At 34.7% G+C, this 21378-nt stretch overlaps 1 protein-coding gene and 1 pseudogene across 8 annotated transcripts in view; both read right to left on the reverse strand.

Annotated features, from left to right (window-relative positions):
• The window catches only part of Zbtb20 (zinc finger and BTB domain containing 20), a 747261-nt gene that overhangs the window by 441923 nt on the left and 283960 nt on the right, over nt 1-21378 (reverse strand). The window contains exon 4 of one of the 8 annotated variants that reach the window (XM_028872108.1): nt 16503-16599. The exons of the other annotated variants lie outside the window; for them this stretch is intronic. The gene's annotated coding sequence lies outside the window, so the exon portion shown is untranslated. The remainder of the gene's footprint in view (nt 1-16502; nt 16600-21378) is intronic. 8 annotated transcript variants of the gene reach the window in all.
• On the reverse strand, nt 2190-4049 carry LOC114694986 (annotated as a pseudogene).

Raw genomic sequence — 21378 nt, forward strand, 5'->3', positions numbered from 1 at the left:
CCTCGGTGAGCTCATGTGTGAAACTGTCCAACCATATTCAATAAACAATGTTTCACTGAAGATGTTCACTACAATCTTTCTGCCCTCTATTCTTTGAAAATTCCTGAATCTTGGGAGGAAAAGGTGTGATACTGATTGTGATACAATGACCAGTTGTTGTTCTCTGTACTAATCACTACTGCAAAAAAAATTTTTTTAAATGAGGGTTGAGAGATGCACTAATCTATGGGTATAAAGATAAAAACTTATAGGACAGTTTAATACTATGTTTATTTAGAAAAATAATAGTATTAGAGCTCCCCTAGGATCTATGACCTAGCCAGTCACAAATTTTGGCCTAGTTAATAATGCCAACAATGGATTCAATCTTGCAGAGTGAGTATTAAATCCAATAAGATGGTGATTGACTACTTCCATATCATTTGCGCCACTACTGCACCAGCAGGCATATCTTGCCAGTCCAATCATTACTGGGATTTATGTATTTTAAAAGTCAAGGTTTTTTTTTTTGTTTGTTTGTTTGGCCTAACACAAAGGCATGAAGATTTTCTTCTATAAATCTTCTTGAGGTTTTATAATTCCAGCTCTTAAATTTAGGTACATGATGCATTTTTGAGCTAACTTTTATGGATGGTGTGAAGTATTTAAAATATATAAGTAGTCATATAGTCTTTGCACCATACCTAGCTTCGCAAATTGCCTTGGTACCTTTGAAAAAAGGTACTGACTAAAACTAAGGTTTAATTTTCTGAACTCTCAATTTTATCCCATTGTTCTCCCTTCCAATATCAGTCTCTTCCTTACTATACTTCGAAGAGTAAGTTTTAAGGTAAGATAGTGCATACAATCGAATTTTGTTTTCTTTTTAGTAAGTAATTTGACTTGCATCATTTTTGACTGTTAGAACTAGCTTGTCAGTTTCTGAAAAAATATTGTTTTTGATGCTATTGCAAATGCAGTTTTTGTAATTTCATTGTTGGTATGCAAAAATAAAACTGATTTCTAGAGTGAACTTGCATCTAGTTAATTTGCCAAGCTCCTAATTAATTCTTAAGTTGTTTATGTGCATTACTTAATTCTCTATATTCCAAATTATAGTATCTACAAATAAAAATCTATTTATATTTCAGTTTTCCACTGATTTCCATCCCTTAGGGCCTCTATATTCTTCCCTTTCCCTTTTCGCCTTTCCTTCCCTGTCTCATCATTCTAAACTTAAGTTTATTATATTGTTAAATGCAATAGGTCAGACCTCATGACCTTGCTCTTTCCCAATCTTAGCAGCAAGATTTCATCACTACATTTATATTATAGATTTTTTCATAGATGCCTTCATGAGGTTCAGAAGTTCCCTCTGTTACTAACTTGAGATTTCTGTCACAGAGAACGGGCTTTTAAAGTATTTTTAACGTATCATTTAAGACGGTCAATTCTGACCTAGTCCCTTTGCATATATGTTACAATTGTGTAACTTGGTCTTTGTGTGGGACTCTTAACAGTGAGAGCAGGGGAATGTCTCTGACTCTGTTGACTGCTTTTGGGACCCATTCCACCTACTGCATTGCCTCATCCTGCTATAATAGAAGAGGAGGTGCTGAATCTCACTGCAACTTCATATACCATGGCTGGCTGATATCCATGGTAATCCCACCCACGACTAAAGGGGAATGGAGGAGGAGGAGTTGATGCAGGGGAGAGGAACTAGGAGGAGAGAAGGGAGGGGAAACTTTTTGGAATGTAAAAACAAAACAAAAAGAAAATGAACAGGAATCCAGCAATCAGAGAAAAAAAAAAAAGATGGTCAATTTATATTTTTACATTAATTGGTTATTGGATTTTAAGTCAACCTAGCACTTATGGGAAGAATCTTACTTGATCAGGGTACACAAATGCTTCCCTATATTGCTGTTTTCAAATAGTGTGCTGAAGATTTTTGGTGTCTAATTTCAGTATAATTACTGATTTTGTTTTTTCTTTTGTTGTGATATTTTAGTCTATTGACTACAAGGTATCATCCTCCTCCTCATTTTAAAAAGTGTTCTCAATATATTCTAGAAAACTGTGTGAAAGACTGATATTTTTCTTTAGGTTTTTGGTAGAATTTATCAAGAAAACCATAAGTATTTAGGGTCTGCCTGTCTGTCTCTTCCTCCCTCCTCCCCTCCCCTGTTCTCTCTTCCTCTCTGGCCTTATCAGTATTATTTATTTAATAATAAATAAGTTACAAGTCTATCCAAGTTCTATATTTCTTCCTAGGTTATCCTCATTAACCTTAGCATTTCCAGGCTGTTTCATTTCAACTAATTTTTTTTTTGACATTGGAAAAAAATGTTATTGAGATCCAACCAGCTGCACAAGGTGCTTCTGGCACATTAAACACCTTCTTCCTTGGCAATCTGGGCTTTCTTGAGTCGTCTCATGAATGACTACTTTCCTTACATGGTCTAGAAATGAGCTTGGCCAACTTGGAGGTGGTGTCAATGAACTTTATGACAATCTACTCAAGAGCTCATAATTTGGTCCAAACCAGCAAGGATTTGTGCTCTCTTCTTGGTTTCCACCACACTACCTTTGCCTTTCAGCATTACAAAGTCATTGATCATATCAACATAATTGACAAAGCCACCCAGTGAGTTAATACTCTCATAAGACAGGTCATAGCTGGCAGAAGCATTGATCTTGATCATCTTGCCATCCTTGATGAGCTAGCCCTGACCAATCTTAGTGATCCTGCTGATTATGGTAGCCTTTTTGCCCAGCTCCAGCCACAGAGAAAACCACACAGGCAGGGTGCCAGGCTCCAATATTAGCAACCCTGGGTGGGTTTTGCAGGGTAGCTTCTTTGTATGCCAGCAACTGGTGAGCTATTTGTATCTGTTACCTTTGGTCACCCTGATGACATCAATCATCTCATTCTGTCTGAACACCTGGTTCACAGGAACCTGCTGCTGCATCCTCTCTGGGCCCAGTCTAGTTTCTCAGCCACAGTGCCTGTATACACTTGGACCTGCATTGAGTGGGCTGCCTTCTGGCACAGAGTAAGCATACACATTTGAATGTGGGCCTTTAGTTGGATGTTTTGATGGGACTTCTTGGTGTTGGTGAAGTCCTCTACCAGATGTTTCTTGCCCATGTTGTCCTGCCATTTATTGCAGTATTTGGTGAGGGCATTCTTGGATTTGTGCATGTTCTTGTAGAAATCCCTTTTATACTCATCACTGATGTGTCCAACAAGGACTGTCCTGAAGGTACAGAGGGCTTATGTGGTTTCCACATATCCTGCAATGCCTAAAACCACCATGGATGATGTCTCAACAATGGTTACAGAAAAACCACCATGGATGGTGTCTCAACAATGGTTATAGACTTAATTACTCCTTTTAGGCAGGCCTGTCAACTTCCTAGATGCTGTGGGTCATGCTAGTCTTGTAGCCTAGAAAGGCTGGGAGGTGAAAAGATTTGGAAGGTTTATCTTTGGGGAAGGTCATCACTTTCGTACCATGTAGACTACTGTGCTTCTGAGGCAAGAAGCTCAAGGACTCATGCCTGGAAGCAGGGAATTACCTGGGAGACACCATGACATCAGATACTACGAAGAGAGAACTTTTTCTTTTCTATTTTATTAATTTCTTATAGCTATTAATTTCTTCCTTTCTTGATTTGGGCTTCTTATATATTATAATGTATATTTACCTATACATGCCATTCATCTTTCGGTCACTATAATGAAGTGCCTGAGTAACTTATAAAAAAACAAAGGATTATTTTCTCTTACATTTTCCAAGTGCCATCAAATGATCCAGTGGGCCTAGACTGGGCAGCACATTACAGCCAGAGACAATGTTAAAGCAAATCATTCAACTCCCAGGCCAGGAAACATAATGAAACTAAGAACAAGCAATATCCCACAAGCCCTTACAAGACAACAACCTCATAGATGTAAAGCCCTCCTACTAAGCTCTGTCACATCACCAAAGATTCCCCCCCCCAGGGAATATATTTTTAACAAATGACTCATATTCAAACAATGGCACTACATAATTACTAGAGATAAACATATTATCTATTATTATTATTCATCATTTTAATCAGTTTATTCTCAATTCTTTGCAGCTTAAATTTTTCTTTAGTATGTACATATGATAAGTCTATTATCAATAATTTGTCTTTATCTGAGAAATATATTTTGACATTTAAAGATAGTTTTGCTAGATATAAAATTCTTAATTTATTATTATTTTCTTTTGTCTTAGAATTTCTTTGAGTTCTGGCTTTGTATCTACTTAGAATTCAGGTATTAATGAATGACTGGCTCTACTGTACATACTCAATCTTTTTTATTTTTCTGTTTGTTAAATTTTCCTTTTTTAAAATTTTCAACAATTTTGCAAACTTGTTTACATAACTACTGTTTCTCCTATATGGAGTATATGAGCTTTCCAAATACATAAATTAGTGTTATTTACCATATTTTGTAGGTTTGAGGACACATTTTTCTCCTTTATTCTTTCCTATAGTTTGGATGATGCATTTTATGACTTTTATAGTAAACATAAACAATTTTGGCATTCTTCAATAACTGGATATTGCCTAATTTTTTCCATGCAATTCAGTAACTTAGGTCCAGTTGCAGGTACATATATGTATGTGTGTGTGCGTGTGTGTGCGTGTGCGTGTGCGTGTGTGTGTGTGTGTGTGTGTGTGTGTGTGTGTGTGTAATTTATACTGGCATGAATAAAAACTCTAAGATGGTGACACATGTATAAGAAATCTTCCACGGCCTAGGCATCTTTAAAGAGTTTAAAAATTTGTGGGAAGAGGCACTCTAAATGCCTTTCAATTCTGAAAAAGTTGGGTGGGTCTGAAGATGGGAATGTGGGTAGATTATATAATATGAAGTTGTCAAACCTTGATCTTATGAAAGATCAAGAGTTGCTGTTTAATAGCATAGCTGAGAGCCCCTTCCCATTCCAAAGACACTAGAATGTAGGAGTGGAGGTTCTGTTTAGACACCAGATAGACATCTCCATGTTTAATTAGTTGTGTGTGTGTGTGTGTGGTCTTCAGCAAAGGGAACTTGCTTTCTGTTTGTGGAAAGCAGCCTATTGTCTTGGCAACAGTCTGGGTTGTTTGGTGATTTCCATGGGACCCTTTGGCCAACACTCAACTGGATGTAACCCAGTCCCAGGATTGGAAGCTTCATTTAGTGACAAGAGTCAGTTGGGTCTCCATCTCCCCCATTACTTGGAGACTTGATTAGGTTTATCCTTCGTATATTTCAGGAGGTTTCCATGGCACTAGGTTTCCATCCCACCACTCAAATGCCCCTTATTTGCAGCTGTCTCTCCCCACATTCCCTCCCTCAACCCCACCCATATCTTCTTTGTGTCCCCATCTGATTCTCCTGTGTCAGTCTCCCTCACCCCCAGTCCACTCTGAAAATCTTCTATTTCTCCCTCCCAAGGAGATCCACCCCCCCCCCCAGTTCCTTCCTCTATACCTAACCTCTCTAGGTTTACAGAGTGTAGCTTGGTTATCATTTACTTAATGGTTAATATCTACATATAAACAAATAAATAGGAAATTTTTCTTATGGGTCTGAATCCTAAGTCAGGATGATGTTTTCTAGTTCCATCCATTTACCTATAAATTTCAGGATGTCATTTTTTTTTAAACAGCTAGTTAATACTTCACTGTGTAAAAGTACCTTCTCTTTATTCATTCTTATGATGAGGGACATCTAGGTTGTTTCCAATATCTGGCTGTTATAAATAGAGCAGCAATGAACATGGTTGAGCAAGTGTCCTTATGGTAGGATGGAGGGTCCTTTAGGTATATACCCAACAGTAGTATAGCTGGATCTTGAGGAATATCGATTCTCAAATTCTGAAGTACCACCATATTGATTTTATAATGGTTGTACAAGTTTGTATTCCCATCAGCAATGGAGGAGTGTTTCCCTTATTCCACATCCTCACCAACATAAGCTGTTACTTGTGTTCTTGATCTTAGTCATTCTGACATGTTTAAGATGGAATCTCAAAGTAGTTTTGATTTGTATTTTCCTGATGGCTAAAGATGTTGAACATGCTTTAAGTGCTTTGCAGTCTTTTGAGTTTCTACTATTGAGAATTCTCTGTTTTGACCTGGTACTACATTTTTAAATTGGATTATTTGTGTTTTACTATCAAGTTCTTGAATTCTTCTTCTTTCTCCTCCTCCTCACCTTCCTCTTCCTCCTTCTTCTCATTTTTTGAGGCAGGGTTTCTCTGTGTAACAATCCTAGCTTTCCTGAACTCACTTTGTAGACCAGACTGGCCTCTAACTCAGAGATCCACTTGCCTCTGCTTGCTGAGTGCTGGGATCAAAGGTGTGCACCATCACACTCAGCTCTTGAGTTCTTTTTTTTTTTTTTTTTTTTTTTAGAGTCAAACACACTTTATTCAGAGGCTTGGGGGAAGGGTAGAGAGGTCCACGCTGTCTGCTGTCCTCCACTGGGCAGATCTTCGCTGTCTGCCGGTCGCTAAGAGCGAGTTCTTTATATATTTTGTCCCTCCAAAGGATGTGGAGTTGGTAAAAATCTGATCCCATTTTGTTGTCTGCTGCTTTGCCCAAATGACATTATCCTTTACCTCATATAAGCTTTTCAGTTTCATAAGTTCCCATTATTAATTATTGATCTTAGAGCCTTCATTATTGTTTTTCTGTTCAGAAAGTCTTTTCCTATGCCAAAGAGTTCAAGGCTACCAAAAGAGAAACATAAACACCAAACCAGACACAAACCCCTCAATCTACAATCCTGTCTTACCTGCAAAATATGCTAGGGCAATAGTGGCACAAAGCTTGTAGGAGTAACCAACCAACATCTGATTTGACTTGAGGCCCACTCCATGAGATCAAACCCAAAAGCAACAGTGTTTGGTTAACCAGGAACGAGAGACTAGATAGCCCAGATCTAGGGTAAAACCAAATACTACTGGTCATAAATAAATACATAATAAGTAATAATACAATGATTCCTAATGATATTCAGCTACACTTATATATAAGTGCCTTATTTAGCCATCATCAGGGAAGCTTTTTCCTTCAGTAGATGGAAATAAACATAGACACCCACAGCCAGATATCAGGCTGGGAGAGAGACCTTGGAACACATAGCTCTAAATGGAATGTCCCCATTAAAACCCTCCCTTCAGAGCTCAGGCAAGCCTGTAGAAGAAGAGACAAAAAAATTGTAAGAGCCAGAGGACATAGAGGACACCAGGAGACCAAGTTCCTCTAAATCAACTATGCTACGCTCGTATGAGCTCACAGAGACTGAAGCAGCAAGCATAGGGCATGCAGGGCTCTGTCTGCACCAGGTATTCTGCACATATAGTATAGCTTTCACTAAAGTGTTTTTATGGACTCCAGAGTGGGTAAACAAGTTCACTAGTTCTTGTGCCTGCTCTCTGGAGTCTTTTCCTTCTGTTGGGTTGCTTGTCCACTTCAATGTGATTTTTAAAATTGATCTTATATTTTATTTTGGTATGTTTTGTTTTTATCTATTACTAGCCTGTTCTTTTCTAATGAAAGACAGAAAGGGAGTGGATCTGGATGGGAAAGGAAGTGGGGAGGAGGAAGGGAGGGGAAACTGCAATGTAGATATACTGTATGAGACAAGAATCTATTATAATAAAAGGAAAAAAGTAAATTAATAACTAAGCCAAAAGACAAAGTAAAAATACAACATATACACATACACATATATAGTTAAGAGAACCTAAAGACAAAAAGAGCTGGAATAATATTAGCTCATCATGGGATGCTGAGAATTTTAGAGCTATACTGAGCTAAAATATTCTAGCCAATCTTGGAGACCATGTAATCTAGACTTAATATCATACAAAAATCATAGCACTGGGATCTCTTTAAGTATATCTAAATAGTTTGATTTAGGTTTGTGTGTATGAACATACTATCATTTCTCTTGATTTCCTGTGCTCACTAAAGTCATATTTTTCAGGAATATATTAAGGGGATAATGTACATAGGAATTAAAAACTGATAACTTACGAAGTTCATATACAGAAATGCAGAATAACAGTTACTGTAAAGGTAACTATTTAAGTGGAGTTCCACAATAGAATTCCCCTGAGAACAGACTTACATAGGACATTTATGTTTAGGAATAGTTTTACAAAATCATGATATCACGTAAGATGAAATAAACATGTATCATGTGTTTATAGAAATTTTCAAAATGTGTTCTACAAGGACACCAAGAAGGATAGAAAAACAGCAGGCTCTGTGAGGGAGAAATAAAAAATGTATGAAATTTTAGGTTTGAAATCTGGTATTTTCTGGGCCAAAAAATGTCACTTAAAAAATGTCAGAGAAATCTTCACCAAGCCTTGACTCATGATGATGTCAGTGATACAGCTATTCACTTTTTTCTAAGAACCTGCACCCATAAGGATTGCTGTTTCCATTTAAAAAAATAAGAACTAATTCATAATAAGACCCTGAAATACCATATACACTGCTCAAAGTGTGAGTAAGCCAAAACATTGAGTGTGATGGAAGTTAATCACCTTGTGTGATGTGGTTATCACTTAGTCAAAATCCAAACTGTTATAATGAGAATTAAGAGCATCTATCACACATTTACCTTTAGACTAGGGAGGCAATGGAGATAAATACTTAAATAGATTTTGGGTCCTCTAAATTGGAACTTCTGTGGCTAGTCTCTCGGGTAAAATAAGTGGATATTTCTTCTGCTATGTATTTTGTTAGGCTTTGCAATTTCTATTGGAAGATTCAACTGAATCCCAAAATTACAGCTATCTCTAATATCAACAAAAAATAGCTACATTTTAGATTCAATGTAATCTAATGACAACCAAAGGTATAACTTAAGAAACAGAATATATGGAAAACTTCCTAAAATAATTGCAGCCCTTCTGAGTTTTGTATCTGCATATACACTAAGAAAATCCAGAGTAGAGTATCTGTCTGATCTGAATCTTTTAACACTGAAAATACTAAATTATATCTAATCAGATACCATCAGCTTATGTTGAGAAGAGGTATTCATACAAAATATACTATATTTCTCATGGAAATGATTTACCACATTATTCACAATATCATATAGTTATCCTTTTATACACTGAAGAACTTCCTATAAATATATCTCTTTCAGCCTTAGTATTTCTAGTGCATAGTTTCAATATACATGGTCAGAGTCCAATGCTTCCACTGTACATAATATTATAAACAAAATTCTTTTTTGTTTGTATACATGTGATATATATGTGTGCAGGTGCGCTTGCCAATGTACACGTGTGCAAGATTAGAGGTCGACATTTGTGGTCTGCCCCATTTGCTCTTCACCTCATTGTTTTCAAGGCAAAAGTCTTTCTGAACTTGGATCTTGTCCCCCCAAAACAACACAAGCTCTTACCATTCCTTTTGCTTGCCCACCAGAATGGATGATAGGACTCTATTGCTAAAGATACACCTTTGTTACATGATATAGAGATATTAAGCTATAATGGATTTAGAAGCTTCTTCCCTTCTGGCTAGCTTTCATAGTTACAAAAGTTATTATGCAGGCTGCTGCTGGAGAAAAGTCATCAAGGTCCTAGCCAATTGTGAATTCTTCAAACAATAAAGAAATTTTACCCAGCAAAGTATGTCCACTGGCACAATATTGATATTATGGTGATAACCAATCACTCTATGATCTGATTTGAGGCCGATCCACACAAAGTCATTCATGCTGTGCACTATATACCCACTCAAAACCACACAGCATAGAAGATCTTGGGCCCAGATGGGAACTTGGCTAAAGAGTCATGGTGTTACAATGCTTTCTAAATATTCATGTTTATATGCATAGACAAATGCTACACTAAGACTCACCAGAGAAGTTTCTCCTTGCAATGAACTGTGAAAAATGCAGAGACTCATGTGCTGAATAAGCAATGACTAAGTGCCAAGCCCTAAACAAGACACTTAAAAGGTGTACTCTAAGGCATTCCAGAACAGGGTGAACAGGATGTAAGAGCAGGAAGATAGGAAAGGTGGCAGGAAATGCTATCTTTGGAAAATGACAGAGCTATTGCAATCATGATCTCAGAGCAGGGTTAGTTGCCCTTCTTGGGTTTGGGCCTGTCAACAGCCCACCACAGACAGGGAGATTCACTGGGCCATACCCAACCCTGGTGAACTATTGACTAATGATGGAGAGAGGCCATCACTGACTTCACTGGTGTACTCCAGGTAAGCTCAGAAGGCTATGATGGACAGTTCAAAACCAATGGCCACACAGACAGCTCTTGTTACCTCAGTGGTACATAAGACAAAAATCAAAAGACTTCATGAATGTCAGAAAGGGATTGGCAAGGGGGCAGATTGATAGTGGTGAGACAGAGAGAGAAGACATTGGGGTAATAAATGTATCCAATTGTCAAAGAAGAAAATTAATAATTATAAATAATTATTATGAGGAAAAGAAAAGGATGGACAATATATAAATGTATAATAATTACAAGCATCAATAATCTGATTGCACAACAAACATCACCACTATTGTAATCTAAGATACCATTTCAATGAGATGCACTTTATTGTGTGTATGTGTTTGTACATGTGCGCACATGGGTCCAGGAGTCAATATCAGGTGTCTTCCTCAATCATTCTCCATTTTATTTTTTGAGACAAGGTATCCAACCAAACTTGGAGCTTGCTGATTGGCCTGGCAAGAAAGATATAGGGATCAACTTGATTATGATTCTCAAGCAGACATAGCCATATCCAGCTTTTTACATGGGTGATCCTCAGGATTATGCTGTAGGCACATTACCTAGTAAAACACCTTTTAGTCCCCAGTGAGATAAATTATAGTACCATTTTGATTTTCCCAAGTTTGACTTATTGTACATCACTAAATTGCCTCTTCATCTCACTATTTGTCTGTGCTCAAAAAAATGAACAATTTCTGCAGTAATTATTTCTTGAGTAAAATTAATATAATAATTAATCAAGTAGCATTACATTCCATAGGCTTGATATTATCAACTTTTAATAACTTATTTCAACTTGTTATTGCACAAATTTTGTTTGATCTAATCTTTTCCTGTGGGGAATTTTAATTTTGTATATAGAGAAATGTACCACTATGCAGATGTTAAAAATTTTCTATGAAATAATATGGAAGTTAGCAATTGCTTCAAAAAGAAACAAAATGGTATATTTGAAACTAAAGCATTAGAGGTAAAAAAAAAAGTGCATTACACTAATGACAGATTGTTTTAGAAAGCATTCTTATTTCTGTATTTTCACTCCTGCTATATTTACTATAGTACTACAATGGTAATATGCACAATTAAATATGAGACATGCTTATAAAGTTAAAGTACTATAAAAGACCTAATGCATATTTCTCAGGAGTCTAATGCAATTCTGTTTGAGGAGTTATCTTCTTTCTATGAACTCCGTTATGTAGAATTACATCATATCCCATGGCTCAGACTGTCTATAATTCATAAAATACTTTAAAAAACAGTTATGAAGTAGGTCTGTTCAATATTCATAAAATGCCTTCTTCACTTTGGTTTAGTACAGAAACACACAATATATCAATCCTTGTTTCATCAAGACAGTTGCTTCAATATAGTAAGTTGGGTAAATAGAGGAAGTGTGCTGTGCATAATTTATTTACATGTTAACAAGACCTCACACAAATGATACCACACAGGAGGCTCATAGTGAAGTTAGGGGAATTGGTGTCTGAGAAAAGCCTTGAAGTTTGGAAGCTATATTGTTTAATCAATAGTATTACTTACGTATTAACACAGAATAACAGTTCCACAGGGACAAGTATTGTGGTTTGTGACAAATATCATTTGATGCCAGCACTTAAAATTGAGAAGGGATAAAATTTTACAAAATATGGTAATATTTTGAGAATATAAAATGAATGCTAAAATTAAAATGGCAGGCTCTATAGAATAAAAAATTAATGTACATCTGCAAGATGAAACTATCCTCCTTTAATATAGCAAACTTTCCTGCTAGCATCCCTTTAGTAAACACACTAACTCTGTGTTAGCACAAAGACAACTCCCCCTTTCCATGTCAGTTCTTTGGTGATGGTTCTAAAAGACTGGAGAAGCTCTTGAATGAAAGACAGGACTTAGAAAGCAAGGATTTTAGTCTACATTCATCTTACTTCTATGCAGCATTACCTTTTATTTTGAAAACAATTATATTTAGTTTAATTAGGCACATACGAAAGTGTTCAATAAAAGTAAGAATACAAAGTAATGAAAAATAAGAAACATTATATAAACTAGAAACACACATTCCAGTTGAACTCAAAAGTACTGTCATTTTGTAAGGAATTATCACCACTAATACTGGGTGGGTTCATGTGCAATCACCTGTCTAGTCAGCCTAGTTCTAAAGTAAAAAGTAAAATATTGAAAACATATTGTAAAATTATAAGCAACAATGATTAAATTATTGCAAACATGATTGTGTGGAAAAAAGGTTATTTCAAAAAAGGGTAAATATAGAACAGGTAATTTACATGTTTTCATACTTTTTCCAAAAGATTAAAAATGATTCAATATATTAGTTCATGCAAAGAATACATAGTTCATTGCTATCCATTTTATTCCTTATTCACATCTTCCAAGCAGAAAGAAAATTCTTTGAAAGTATGTGAGTTAAGTTTTTTGTATTATAATTCATAATAACCAGCATAATGTTATATAAAAAATTGACACTACAAATACTTGTAGTTATGTTTAAATTATAAAGAAATGATCTAGTCAAAAGAGTGTAGCTTAAAATATGAAATATTTATAAGCATTGTTTAAATGAACAAAATAAAAAAACAATTTAAAAATATAATAAATTATAAAATATATGATAAATTATATCACAAGATGGGAAAATAGGATACATTTTGTAAAGTAAATTTAAACAATAAAATCAATACCCAAACTATGTCAATTGTTTGAATACCTACTGATGTCTCACAGGTGATTCAAAAGGTTTTGGGGTCAATAAAAACCTAATCACAGTTTTGCAAAAGTGATTTACTCAAAGACCATATGTCATTTCAATCATTTTATATGAGACAGTGATTGACTATGAGACATCCAGTTTCCTAAATATATAGAATATACACAGTCTATGTTACTTATAAATTTAGTGGGGCATTACCAAATTTTATAAATGTTCTTATTTAGAATTCTTCTTAATAAATTCTTAAGTGTAAATTGTTTTCTAATAATGTAAGTTATTTAATAATGATAAATCAATTACTTTATTTTTTAACTGTCATTTTCCAGTTTACCACATAACATTTTTAAGGGAAAAGCCAATGTATTTAAATTCCAATGCCTAGTAAAAATTTTTCGTGCAAAGTGTTGAATAAATGTGTGATGAATTGATCTGAATTAAAAATACATTACAAGAAAATTTCTATGTCTTTCAATTAGATATTTATCAATATGTGGCTCATAAACTTGAAAACAATTCTAATACTCAAATAAAATAGAATTCTAATTTACTTTACCAACACAACAAAAAATATTTGTCTTAATCTTAACTATGAAAAATGACAGAAGCATTACTATACATATAATCAAGGAGTATGTTTCTTATTACAATAATCACTTAAATGATTGAGAAATTCTAATTAATAAAATGGGACATTAAACAAATTAAAAGAGAAAAAACTAAACTATTTTTGTTGGTTGATATTTAATTGCCTTGAAAATTCAAAATAACTTCAAAGGAACTATTAACAGCCAAGTAAAAAGAACTAATTTTAGGCCAGGCGGTGGTGGCGCATGCCTTTAATCCCAGCACTCAGGAGGCAGAGCCAGGTGGATCTCTGTGAGTTCGAGGCCAGCCTGGGCTACCAAGTGAGTCCCAGGAAAGGCACAAAGTTACACAGAGAAACCCTGTCTCAAAAAACAAAAACAAAAACAAAGAACTAATTTTAAATTTTAAAAAGAGAAGACATAGATTTTCTATTGAAATTTTGGAAAATAGAATTAAAACAATCCCAAGTCACAACAAGAATGTGATACATCTATACTGAGGAATTTGGGGATGCAGATGAATAAGTTGATAAGATTGACTTGTGAATGAAACAATTCATAATGGAAAATATTGTATAGTTCTGAATATGAATGCTAAATACTGTAAAGACACTAATACTAATTTATAGGTTTAATAAAATTTTATTGTAACATTCTATGAACTCAGTGAAGGGAAGGAATTTGAATAATATGTAGGTGAGTGTATCAAAAATGTCTTTGAACAGAGAAAAACAGCTATAGGGGTGGGTGTGCTTGCCTGCAATGCTAGCACTTGGGAGACAGTAGGATCAGGATTTGAATGCCATTGTTACTGACATGGCAAGTGCAAGTAAGACTGTATTATATAAGACCCTGTTATCAAGAAAAGCAGAGAGGGATGAGAGGCGCTGAGAGGAGGGGGGAAGAAAATTAGACAGAACAATGAAGGTGTTGACCTAATAAACATACCAACTGTGAAGGTGTAAGAGAGACAACACAGCAGCGGCGGGAGGACCAAAGCGACTCTCAAGAAGAACTAATGCTGCTCTCGTTCATATGCCGCAACGCTGTGCCATGAGTGTGAGTGGGGGGTGATGGTGTTGGGGAAGACTAATAATCATTCAGACAAAATTAAATAAGACACTGAATTCATATCATGGTAAAATGGATTTAAAGGAATGAAAAATAAACTAAAGCTATCATAATAGCTATAATATCAATATAAAAAGGACTAGCTACTCAATTTCAAGTTATTGAACAATATAACAACAAAGGACAGTGTAACACCAGAATGACCTATACAAATACTTAATTTTTCTCCCATCAACAATAACAAAGGCAATAATGTGCCATATGAAAACTAGAACAAACATTTTTGTACAATGTTTGACAAAATTAAAAACATTTAAAGTGTCTTACAAATCAGTACAATGACAGGAGTAAAGAACAGGAGCAAACTATTAAAAGAAGGAAACAATGGCAAGAAAGTATAGGAAAGCATGCTAGTTCTGTGTTAATCAAATTGATGTGAATGAAAACAAAAGAAACTTGGTGTTTGATTGCCAAATTGACAAATAGTTATGATACTGTTCAAAACAGGTCAGAAAATTATCTAGAAAACTCCTTTCACATTCAGTTTGGAGGATGTTATTCAAAGAACCCCAACTGCACATTCTCTAACCCAGAAATCCACCTCTAAGGGAAGATGGATCCTTAGAGTAGAAGAAATCATGGCCAAAATCACTTTAGTTCCAAATATGGGGGAGTTGACTGAAAAATTTTAGTACACAAGGTACAATAACTTGAAGGTATTTTATAATTGTCATCTAATTGCTGATGATAAGAAAGCATAATACATACCATAGGATCCAAACTTTATTTAAAAACTAACATGCAAACACATATACTTTCATGTTGTGCATAAAATTGGAACGAGGTAGGGTAAATCTTAGAATCATACCTTATTGATGGTAACAACAGATTTAAGATTTATTTGCTTTATAATGTGCTTGCTTCTAAATTCTTTTTAATGGCATATTTTACCTTTATATCTTATATTTTAGAAAAAAATACTATAAAAATTGGCTTATATGTGTTCAGAATCCACTCAAGGAAAACCAGCAAATATTAGGAAAAATCATTTGTCCTGTATGTCTGTAATTATTAAAAGCTCATCTTCTGTGATTTTTTTCCTCCATAGCTTTTTTTTTTATAAGATGCTTCTATAGACTTTATTTTCTTATTTTTTCTTTTTCTGAAGAACACAGTACTCTGCCCAAGTTGAAAGACAAAGAAAATACAATCACTCTTAAGTGTCACACTGGACCACAATATAGTATGTGGACTTTTTAGTACTCTGATGCCCCTTCCTTTGTCTACTTATAAGTAAGATCATTGGCATTGGTAACAAGTTTAAGAGTATACAACTGAAAATATTTACGTGGCTCATTTAGCCAATGCCAAGAGCTTTCTCCAACCAACTTGACCAACACAGAGAATAACATTTTTGTTTTGTATACTTCTTTTGCCTCTAACACCAATGTGTCTAGTATTCTCAAAGTAATAATGGGTAGTATGTGCAATATTTGTTAATGCTTAAAAATTGCTGCCAAAGTCAAGACACGCAATAACCTTCTAAGTTTGTTGGCTCCATATTGTGTTTGAAGGCACACCCCCCCTCAAACGTCTGCACTCACCATCTGCTACCGATCCACAGAATAATGCACTCAAGTCTGGTGTTGCTTGGCATAGGCAAAGATAGTCAATGTCCAATTTCATCCAGACATGTGCACCATATCAGGAACCTTATGACACAATCCTCAACATCAAAGCACCACTTTCAGGCCCCACTGCACATCAATCAAATATGTATGACACTCAAGCTGATAGACAGAAACTAAGCCAATCCTAGATACCTACTGTGTCTAGATCTCTCCAGTGTGCCTGCAGCTCACCTTCCATTAAGATGATAGCTTTGGCTTAGGCTTTCATGCCAAAAGAAGTCCATGGAGTCACTCTGGCAAGAAGAAGGGTCTATATCAATGTCAACAACAACTTTCTTGCTGTCGACCCTACCATCTGTCCCCCTGCTCCCCACATATTTTACTTTACGTGGACCTTGATGAATGGGATTTACATAGTCCAAGATTCTAGTTTAGCCAACCTTTGCAGATGGGGTCAACATGACTGCCCTCTGGGCCAAACTCCCCAAATGACATAACTGATGGGGTTCCTGGAGAACATCTTTCTGCAAATTTGATACTATAAAAATTAATCCCAACCAAGTTTTTGAATTTTGAGTTTATGAAAAATTTAGTATGTTTAATGCCCAGTGAAGGTGATTTTTTTAGTTCATAAAAAAATCTGATTGATAAAGTATAGATAAATTCTACTTCAACACTAAGTCAAATAAAATTGATAGATCAAAGTAAAATTAGGCTGTTTGCAAGTATTTAAAAGGAGGCTTGAAAGGAAGATGATAGCAATTATCAAAAACATAACAGCAACACATTAGTAAATATGCCATCATGAATTAAATGCAAGAATAGTAGCAATAATAGTAAGTGGAATGGAACAGCTTCTAGATCTGTTCTCCAGAAGCTGCAGAGCATTTACAGTATTCAGACAGAGCAGTAGCATTTAATAGAATGGTAAGCATCAGAAATAAAGGTCTTTTGAATAAATCACATTTTTATATTATGAAAATTATATGAAATAGAATAAATCAATATTTCCTCAAATGTAGTAAATAAATTATTATGTTTAGCTGATTTTAAGAATAGTTTCAATTAGATAATTAAAAATGCACTCATAACTGAGCCTAATGTCAAGTGAAATAACAGAAAATCTGACGAAATGCACTAGCTCCAACCCTAGATAGTTTATATGACAAAATTGTAAGTCTTTATTTTTCCTTCAAGGAAAACTAAGTGTCTTTCTACAACAGATTCCAGGATCACCCAAAATAAAGAAATACAGAACAAATTCTCTACCCAAATCTGAAGTATATATCTGAACTTTTGGCAATATATCCAAGAAATAATTAAAGGGTAAATCCTCACCATAAACAAGGAAATAAATGGGAAAATATTTTAATTACTATGAGGTTATATATAGAACTTATTGAAAGTATCTTCTACAGATTTTACACACAGCACATACTTACTAAATGTTTGTAGAATTGGCCAGATTTAAATGAAAAGAGCATTACAATTAGACTTCAGTAAATCTAATTCAGATCCTTTCAAAATTATGAGAGAATGTTTCCATCAGATTGGTTTAATAGGTTTGCCAATTGTCTTTGAACTTATAAATCAATATGAGCTCTTACTGTATCTAAGGAAAATACTATGGAATTCTCTTTAAAATAATCACAGTGGAATCAAAATATATTTCAAATTCCAAATATCTCTAAATTTTCTAGCATACTTCGGTCAACTAAGATAATGCCATAGAAATTCTACATAAAAACTGAACTTAAAATGTCCTGACTAATCACCTGGCTGATCTCTTAGAGTTTGCCTGAAATATGCTTCCATCCCATTTTCTATGGGAATTCTCCCACTGATTAACACAGAGAATGAGAATTTGGCCTGTGCTCTATAGGCACCATTGAAATGTGGCCACCTGAGGCATGTAGGGAGGGCATCCAGCTGGCACACCACATGTTGCCCTGGAGTAGTGTACAATGAGACGGAGATTTTGGCTAAGAATACCTGGGCAAGCTCTACAAAGGTCCTGATTATGAAAAGGACTTCGGCATCATCATTGTCTCATGAGTATAATATGAGCCAAAGAAACTTCTCTTTCTATGTTTATATATTATCAAAAAAAAAAAAAAAAAAAAAGCTCTCACAGGAAAAAAACCAAGGAACTCTATGAAAGAGAAAATTTGGCCCACTGATAGTAGAGTTTGAGTATTAACCATGTCACTGGAAAAAAATTTCTGAGAAGTCCACAAACTTTAAAAACTGGTACTAAATTAAATTATAGCCTTGAATATAAACTAAAAAGTTCAAAACTCCCTTAAATCAAGGACATAAAACATACTATGAAAATTTGTCACCTGTATATCTGTTGTACTTTATATTATAGCATAATTATACAATTTAATATTCATATACTACTCATTTAAGAAGTCTGTTGTTATTATTTTATTTTATACAATCTATGAGAAAGAAAATCCATGCATTTGAACTGTAATTACAATGAAATACTTTTGTCAATTTTGAGTCTTTTTCAAAACACCATACGTGATTAGAACACATAATGCACTAGTATTTTTGCCAATTTTTGTTTTTAAACTAAAGCTGTTTTTGAATTACACAAGCAAAGCACAAAATCAGAATTTCAAAACTAGCAAACATATTTCAGGGTAAATTTTAAAATAAATCCACTTGATTCTTAGTTGGACTAACTTGGAGAGCCAGGAACATTTTGTGAGATTCCAATGGAGCAAATAGGGTAGCTAGGAGACGATCCTCTGGGAGAAAGGGAGCATATACATTGTTTTCAATACGTTTTGTTTAGCGTTTTCACACTCCTACTGAGTGGCTCTGCTGATATTTACAATACAAGTATATATCTTAAGGAATTTATGATGTCCCCAACTGCTAAGAAACAATTACAGTTGGGTTTTACATTTGTGTTTATATGTTATTTTGCATATAGACTCCAAAAACCAATGAAGAGAAAATTTGATAGAAAACACATCCTGGAATTGAAAGACAGATTCCATCTATCAATATAACTAGTTGATAGTATTTTGAAGACAGGGTTTGACAGTAAGTGAAACAAACAAACATAATGGCTTAAATATGCTACTTCAGCCACTCGAGCTGTCTGTCATTCAAAAGGCTGTTTCTTTGTATCATTAATTCAATGTCACATGAACATGAATTCAGACTTTCCAATGAATTTTGATGATGACAATTTATTTGCATAAAGGAAAATACTTAATACTTTTAATTTGTTATCTGTTTGGTCTATTCAAACTTGCTTAAAACATTGTAATTGTACACTTAATTTACATTTTTCCCGAAAAGCTTAAGCAAATTACATGGATCACAGTGTCTCTAGGATTAATGAATCCCGGTTTACATCTGAGAAAATAGAAGCCCTAAGATCTGAAAGTATTCGCAGAAGATCACACTGCAAGTCCAGCAGTGTACTCAGTGTAGTTACTTGAATCCTAATACAATCACTACAAAATTACCACTTCGTTTTTTATTAAATTATCATTTTACTTCATTCAAATATTTGGCAGGATAGATTTGTAGCATAAGCAGCAAAATAATTTTTCATTAGTTGAATTAGACTTTGTAATTTGTAACCAATAGGATTTGGCTTACATCATGTCTTTTTCTTAGGTATTTTAGGATCTTAATTCCCTGACGGCAATGTTAGCTGTAAGAGGCTGGGAAATGCTAATATTCAATTTATTCCTTGCAGTAATCCAGAATGCCAAAGACTAGCACTGTTGGTTAATGATCACCTCATCTAAATATTGATGCTTCTAAAACTTGTATTTTGAGATTTTCTTCATTTCAGAATTACAGGTGGAAAGTCACTTCTCTTTGATATACACTGCATGCAATGAGGAAGGAGGCAGTCCCACACAATATGTATGGAGGGAATGGTTTTCCACCTCTGCGTGCTGCAGAAAATCCCACTGAGTTAAGTAGGGTTCTACCAAGGCCACTTAAACATATTAGCCTATTATGCTCCACATTTCTTTATTGTTCTCAAAAAGCTAATGAAATGTTCCACTGTAATGTTTATGCTGGAGTACTTTTAAAGGCATTTTAGAAGTGATGTTTCTCTCAGAACTCCAGAAGGGGTTTCCACTTCCTAAAAATATTTAGTAGACCATGCAGAGACCATGCAGCCTCATTACTGAGGCTGTTTAGACTTACGGGTTTCAATTTGGTCTTTAGCATCATTGCAAATTGATAGGAGTTAGAAAGCTGGCCAGGAAAACATGTGGCACTGTGCTGCTAAGTGGGCAGTTCTAATGTAGTATGCATAGTCCATGCACAGACAACACAGTGTGGGTCAATCTTTTGGGTACGGAAAACTGAACGGTTGTTCTCCAGAGTCAATTATTTTTAGGGAAAAAAAAGATATGCCTCTTCCTGAAAGTCAAGTTGTAAATCAAATACTTCCAGTGTCCTTCTCTTGCATAATATTGATTTATTCACCTCAAAATTGAAGAGGCCAGCCTATTTGATAGCCATGATCACTTCTAGCTCTGAAATCTGCTGGCTTTATGATTCTTAAAACAAACAAAAGAACCTGATTGTGTTTGAGGAATAGTATAGCTGGCAAAGAAATGGAAATAAAATTCACTAAATTAGCTACTTTTAAAATTATAATAGAAATTAAGACATTATACCTTAATTTGCCATAAATAGCCATCTCATCTCCCAATCATTAACAGTGATGAAAGGCATACATAGGTATTCAGACTTAAAGTTAAAGCCAAGATTAAGAACATGGTCAATACTGAGACATAAATGAATTATATACTTCTGCTGAACTGATATGGATTATGTCTTGCCAAAATACCATTTAGATACAGTAATTCTCAAGTATATATACATAGAAAATTAGGTTATTTTCCAAGGGAAAAATACATGTTTGCTCATTTTCAAGAAGTCAGATAATATACCTAAAAGTCTTTTTTAATGGAGTTATTGCTCTGACTTCTGTTGGATAAACCAAAGAATACCTTGTTTTCTTTAAAATTTAGATGCCAATATTCAATACAGACACTCAATTTAATGAGTGGCAACAA

Source organism: Peromyscus leucopus, chromosome 12 (assembly GCF_004664715.2).
Source record: "Peromyscus leucopus breed LL Stock chromosome 12, UCI_PerLeu_2.1, whole genome shotgun sequence".
NCBI classification, from domain to species: domain Eukaryota; kingdom Metazoa; phylum Chordata; class Mammalia; order Rodentia; family Cricetidae; genus Peromyscus; species Peromyscus leucopus.